Source organism: Rhinoderma darwinii, chromosome 2, assembly GCF_050947455.1.
Source record: "Rhinoderma darwinii isolate aRhiDar2 chromosome 2, aRhiDar2.hap1, whole genome shotgun sequence".
Lineage (NCBI taxonomy): Eukaryota > Metazoa > Chordata > Amphibia > Anura > Rhinodermatidae > Rhinoderma > Rhinoderma darwinii.
The window spans coordinates 258,874,960-258,881,443 of NC_134688.1; the positions used below are offsets into that span (position 1 = coordinate 258,874,960).

Genomic DNA, 6,484 nt, shown 5'->3' on the forward strand with positions numbered 1-6,484 from the left:
AGAGGTGCAGTGTATGGTGCTTTTATAATTAGGGGCACAGCATGTGGCACCATGATCATTTTATCTTCGTTTATAGGTGTGGAAATCTTGGAAAACTGAGGAGCCGCAGACATCCGAGTGCCACATTCTGCAGAAATGTGGGTCATGGCCGAGAGAAGTGGACCGGATGGAGAAGAAAAGTGGAAAATACTACTAGAATCTGAGACATCGTCACCTGTGAGTCACTAGATTTATAGGGAATCTGTCACCTGACATGTTTATTATAAGAAATCCTTGTATTCCACAAAACGTCTTTGTGCAGTCCAGGACTGATAGACAAATGCATGTTATCATTCCACTTGTCAGGAGGATGTGTCCCTGCACAGTATGATACTGTCAGCGATGGTTGGAGACTGTCAGTATGTAGGGACACAGCCCTGTGACAAGGGGAATCGTAACACCCAATTGTTAATGCTTGCACAAAAAAGTAGTGTTAACAATAGTTACGGCATGGCAGCGGTGGAGAAGGGGGACCCAAGTTTGGGTAACAGCCCAGGGCCTATGGTCTACGTAATCCGCCACTGTGTGCAGGATGCCATTTGTTGTGTATTGTGATGCAGATTTTACCCCACCTACATTGGAAAGGGTGAAATACACAGTGAACATCCAGAACAGAATGAGCATGCTGTAGATTTGAAAATGTTCAGCAGCAGATGAATGCCATTTTTTATTGACATCCACTTGCCTGCAGCAGTCTTCCGTGGCGGATTAACTGCCAATAAATTTGGACCAGAAATCTGCAACAATTCCGCTTAGTGCACAAGGGGCCCTTGATAAAGCTAACCACGAGAAAGGCGCATCAGGACACCTCCTGGGCATACAAGACACATGATCAGTATGGGTAAGCTATTTTATTCATAATTGTCTATACATTTATTCTTAGAAAATACTTTCTTTTTTGAAGTGTGAGGGGTCACTCCCTCTATATGATATATGATTACTTTTTGAAGTACTGGTAATAGTATATGACTCCTTTCTTTGTGTATGTAAACAATTCCGCTTAGTGCACAAGGGGCATAATTGACCACTCTAGTCATAACTGATACAATGTGTTATGCCGAGTGCGGGGCATGAGTGCATTACTACTTTTTTTGGTGTTCTTTGGATTCTTGAGTTGTGTTCCTTTAAAAATAAGTAGGATTTTGTCATCCTGTATTCTGCGCATACCGTGTGACATGACATATTTGAATATATTTATTTAATTACATTCCAAGCACCTCACCAGCCACTATCACTAATTAGTCCAGCTTAGTAAGCAAAAGTGGAAAGGTGAGGGAGTTTTAAAAGCACATTATTAAAACTGCTCAGTTATAAAATGTGATGCCAGTATTTATCGATATAATCAAGTTTCAGTAATAAAATATTTTTGCAGTGATAACATAATGATGATTAAATAGTTTTATAGCAGTGCAATATTTTTGGTGAGCGTACACTGCCTTTAAAAAGTATTTTCCCCTCACAAACTTTTTAATCACTATTAATTTAATTAGGCCTCATTTTAGAAATCAATTTTTCTTGTCCATTGTTTTTTTGTTTTTTTTTATTAAGAACAGGAACATGCTCAAATATTTTATGTTCTGCCCTGTGCTGCGATGCAGAGGAGACTGTTACTCTTGAATCAACTGAATGTTCAAATTGGTTTACATATAGTTTAAAATCTATGCCCACCATCGCAACTAAATATGTTGCAATGCATCTATAAATTAATTTTAAACTTTGTAAATGGTCTTGATTAAAAATATTCTACTATTTTGGGTCTACTGTGCAGCTCTATGTGTTTACATAATAATAGACAACAGAAACACAAACAAACCCTGCTTCATTTGATACTGCAGTCATGCTTGTCGCCATCCGAAGAAGTAGGGAACAGGTAGAGAGTATAACTATAGGATCAGACTACACAGGGTTTGTTGTCTGTTGCCATGGAGATGCATAGATCTGCATATGAGCTGTAGGCACAAAATGGTAGGATTTTTTCATGAAGACTGTTTGCAAATTTGCTTAATTTTTTCATCTAGATACATTGGTGCAATTATTTTTTGTTGTTGTGATGGTGGACATGAGCTTTAAATCTACATAGAAGTGTTAGTTTGTAAGTACATTGCTTCATTTGTCTTGTCCTGATCCTGAGCAATAGCATATATTATAGCTTAGGGCTTCCTTCACAATTTCAAAAGCTCCTGAGCTCAAGTCGTCCAGAATTCCTACTGGGTTCAGTGTTTGCACAGAGCTTGCACTCTTTACACTAGATACTGTACAGTAATCTGATGTAGGGAAAAAAAACCTCTCTCTACCACTATATTAAAGTAACTCGGTTAAAGAAGTTTTTGTTTCCAAAAAAAACCTACATTGTTTCTTGTGGCACATGAATCTGTAAATGTCCTTATACTTTACCCCTGTTGCTTAGTAGAACACCCCTGTGTATCAGCTTTGTAAAGAACCGCGGTCCCCATGTCCGTGGGAAGCAAGATGGCTGTGGTTACAAGATTTACCCACGTGACTGCTTTCTCAGCTGTCCCTAGCTGCATCCTCTTCTGAACAGGCTCACCCCGCCTCTCCCTACCCCTCTAAGCGGTGATTGACAGGCCGCTATGTATATACACATCAGTCAGCCATCAATCACTGTGAGGATAGGTGGAGGTTTGGCGTGAAAACAGGGGGGGGGGGAGTTAAATGCATGAATACATCCCACTCATAACTTTTAGTCTGGTGTATTCTTTGAGCATATTAAGCTGACAAATCTGCTTGAACAAATCCTTTAAACCCTTAAGGATCGGGCCAATTTTTGCCTTGAGGACAGAAATGTTTTTTGATTTTTCCCTCTTTGCATCCTGGCGCTCATAACTTTTTTTATTTTTTATTCGACATAGCTGTATGAGACTTTGATTTTTGCAGTTGTAGTTTATGTAGGTACCATTTTTTGGTACATTTACATTTTTGTTTAGTTTATAAAACATTTTATTTGGACAAAAATGCAGAAAAAAAGCAGTTTTTGTAGCATACACTGATCAACATAAATTACACTATAAACGTTTTGTGCATGTTGTCTAACTGATCAGGATGCGGCAACATCCAGCCGCTCATGAAGAGCATAGACGTGAAGCATCGCTACCTATTTAATCCATGATAATGTCAATGAAAAATTACAATATTATTGAAAACAAATGATAATGGACTCAATATCAATAGCAATAGCAATATTCGGCTACTTGACCTTTTCAAATGCTACCGTGGATGTGCTGTTTTAGGGTTCCCTCTGTGTTGTCTCAAATTGGTCACAGCGCTTCTCAGACTGAATCTAATACACTCTCTGCACGAATTGAACAAAACTGCTCACGTGAGCAGCTCTGGCCAATCCGAAAACAGTGGAAGCGTCTCAGACTCAGTCTAAGAAGCGCTGCAGCCATTTTGGGACAACACAGAGGGGACCCTAAAAGGGCGGATCCAGGGGCACAACTGGAGGGCACCAGGTATTATTATTCCATATACACCATCATATTTAAAATGTCCCAAACGCCTCTTAATAAATGTGTCGCATCTGTTGGCCAGCTGCGTGCCATCCATTTCCCCCATCGTCTCCTGTCTCCACTATCCATTCCCCCCTCTTCTCCACTTCAGGTCCCCTCAGCGTGCCGCACAGATCATACAAGATCCTGATGCCGAGCAGTGTTAGGGTCTTATATGCGATGCAGCACTCAATGTCATCAGTGCTGCGTCACATACAACATCGTGACGCTTTCCCGCCATGCGGAGGGAATCCGGAGACGAGAAGAGGAGCAGTGATGTTAGCATTCATTTAAATGTATTTTTAATCATTTTTTGAGTAGTGGGGTTGGCCCGATTGGGAGAGGGCAATGTACGAGGCCCAGCATGGGCATCTACCTTGCTACGCCCCACAGAGTTGGCGTCGATTTTCACTGTAATTTACACAAGTTTTCTGGCGTAAATGTAAATAAATTTGTCGGCCCGATGTGACCTCTCATCCTTTTTCAAAGCCACACCCATTTTCCATAAAAGTGGCAAGGGCGGCTTAAAGAAGCAATTTTGTGACTTTTCTACGCCAGAAAAGTGGTGTAGAAAGGTTGATAAATTCCTGTCATAGTGCGTACATCAAATTAAAATTCACATTTTTGGGAATGTTATGAATTCCGTGTGAAAAATGTCTTATATTACTATGATAGATTTCTTTTTGTTTTTATGGTGTAACGTCTTGAATTACTTTTGAATTTGGGATGATCCCTTTCACCTACCACAGGGTAGTTAAAGGTTTAGGTCTACCTTTCCAAGAATTTTTTTTTATTGCTTCAATGCATCTGAAATGAAAAATGAAGAAACTTTACAAGTAGCCTTATTCAAAAATATCCTATTGTTTTACATCTGCTATGCAGACCTGTGTCTCCTTGATAACCAGTGGTGGATCATCATAAGGGCGGTTTGGGCAGCTGGTATTAGTTAGGGGCTGGAAAATTGCTTAGGACCCCCATCCTCTTAGGGCCCAATGCTGCTACGGGGCCTGATGGGGCTTGCGCCGCCCAGCCCATAACATTTTTGGGGCCCCGATGCTAGCGACAGCCACATTGACTTGTATCTGCATCCTGAGGATGCAGATATAAATGAAAACTATAGGCCGCTGGGAAGACTCCCCATGTGTGTGGTGTTATCTACAGGGGCTGTGTGTGACGCTATCTACAGGGTGCTGTGTGTATGTGGTGCTTTACTTTACAGTGTTTGACACCATTATATTCAGGGACACAGTGTTTGGTACTATTTTATTGAGGGGCGATGGTGCTATTATCTTTAGAGGTGCAGTGTGTGGCACCATGATAATTTTAACTTTATTTATAGGTGTGGAAATGTTAGAAAGTGAGGAGCCTAAGACGTCTGAGTGGAAAATTCGGCAGAAATGGGTCATGGCCGGGAGAAATCGTCATGAAGTCTGGACCGGATGGAGAAGAAAAGAGGGGAAAAACTACTAGAATCTGAGAAGTCGTCACCTGTGAGTCACTGGATTTATAGAGAATCTATCACCTCTCCCTTCCCTTTTCCAATTTTTCCTTTCCCTTTTCCAATTTGTCCCTTCCCTTTTCCCATCCCTAGGTTGAACTTGATGGACATGTGTCTTTTTCCAACCGTACTAACTAACTATGTTTATTATAGGAAATACTTGGATTTCACAAAAGTCTTTGTGCAGTCCAGGACTGATAGACAAATGGGTATTACCATTCCCCTTGTAAGAAGGATGTGTCTCTGCACAGTGTGATACTGTCAGTATGTAGGGACACAGCCCTTTGACAAGGGGAATCGTAACACCCATTTGTTAATGCTTGCACAAAAAGGTTGCGTTAACAATAGTTACGTTATGGCAGGGTGGCGGTGGAGAAGGGGGGCCCAAGTCTGGGTAACAGCCCAGGGCCTATGGACTACTTAAACCGCCACTGTTGATAACAGACTACAAACAAACCTTGTGAAGTCTTATCTTGCAGTCATACCCCTTCTATCTGTGCCATACTCCTCGCTAACATACATTTGGTAGTTCAGAAAAAAGTAGTGGAAAGATGGATTGCAATATGACTGCATGATCAAACTACACAGGGTTTGTTTGTAGTCTGTTACCATAGAGACATACGTCTGAATAGGAAATGTAGACACAAAACAATAGGAGATTTTTAATTAGCAATATTGGAAAAGTTGCTTTATTTTACATTTTAGATGCGCTGTAGCAATATGGTTGTGAAGGTGGTCCTGGCCTTTAAAATGAGTCCTTCCTAACTTGCCTGCAACGTGAAAATTGTGTAATTTTCCTTGCTGCCAAATAAGCACTGTTTATTAATGTTCCTCAAAATATGTTTTGATCGATCTTTTTTTTTCTACATTGTAAAGTCTTGCATATTCTTTCTACAGGCTGTACTTAGCCTGTCCCCAGATGAATCCGTTTCTCAGTCTGACACAGCGGATTCATTTGGATTTAATATGTATTAATGAGAGCTATTTATTTTCTTTTAGAGGGATGTCTGCGGTAGAAGAGGAGTCTGGTGTTTAAAGCAGCTTGGAGATGCTCTACCCTATTTTTACTGCAAACAGGGTTTAAAATTCAATTACATTAACCATAAGATTCCCTTAATATTAATATAATCTTTCTTTTTACATGATGCATTTTTTACTAACCTGCTTCACATCTTTCTGCAATTTCTGTTCACAAAAGGTTTATTAAAACCCTTAAAATTCTCTTAGTGTTTGGATTTTCTCATAGCCATCTGCTCTGCTACAACATTCCCTGTGTTTCAAAAGTACTTCTCAGGCACTCGGAGAAATGTGGATGTCATGGTAACACAAGGTACTCAGTTTTGTTAGTGAAACTGTGGTTGATAATAAAAAAAAAATTGACACGCTTACAGGAATAGAAGAGGAAACTAGAAGAGCACTGATAGAGCCAAACGTGGAGTCA

General features: G+C 40.3%; 1 long non-coding RNA gene across 2 annotated transcripts in view; it reads left to right on the top strand.

Moving 5' to 3' along the window:
- Nucleotides 1-6,228, top strand: part of LOC142741101 (uncharacterized) — a 52,581-nt gene extending 46,353 nt beyond the window's left edge. For both annotated transcript variants that reach the window (XR_012880999.1, XR_012881000.1), the window contains 2 exons: nucleotides 4,885-5,035; nucleotides 6,043-6,228. This is a non-coding gene — a long non-coding RNA (uncharacterized LOC142741101). The remainder of the gene's footprint in view (nucleotides 1-4,884; nucleotides 5,036-6,042) is intronic.
- The last annotated feature ends 256 nt before the right edge of the window (nucleotides 6,229-6,484 follow it).